This window comes from Ochlerotatus camptorhynchus, unplaced genomic scaffold (assembly GCF_037179485.1).
Source record: "Ochlerotatus camptorhynchus isolate MF236.1 unplaced genomic scaffold, CSIRO-AGI_Acam_v1.1 ptg000433l, whole genome shotgun sequence".
Lineage (NCBI taxonomy): Eukaryota > Metazoa > Arthropoda > Insecta > Diptera > Culicidae > Ochlerotatus > Ochlerotatus camptorhynchus.
Window position 1 is genome coordinate 799,340 of NW_027040919.1, and position 574 is coordinate 799,913.

Consider the following 574-nt stretch of genomic DNA (forward strand, 5'->3'; position numbering starts at 1 on the left):
CGCGAATGCCGTGCGACTGAGGATACTGCCGCTGAGCGCAGCAAGCGGACCTGTTGAGCCGGTTGTATTTATTCAACAACCGCTCCGTCCGTAGTATCTACATAGATGTTGTTCATTGCAAGGCGCCCGCGGTGCAGTGGGTGGATTCATTCACTCCATGTTGTTCATTCATCAGTCAGTAATCTACTTGTCCCAAGAATGTTGGATACAGACATCTACGACAGCGTGTCTGACCTTCTGCGAGAAAGAAGTAATGCGGGCGATCTAGTACTCACTGTGACTTACTTCGATTATTTAATAGCTCTATAAGCTAGTAGTAATTGCTATAGTCACTCACACTGCTGGTGGGTGGTGGAATGAGTGAAAAGAAGTAAAAAACGTTCAGCTGCGACAGCATATGCAGCAGGCTGTGATGTGATGATAACTGTCACATTATGCAAATCTTGTGAGAAAATTTCCGAACCGTTTACGGCGGATGGCGGCAAATAGTGAAATTAAGACGTTTTCCATCACAGATAAGCTGATAAGATTATCGGAAGTTGTCAATCAGAATTTAGGCGGATGTTGATACTTT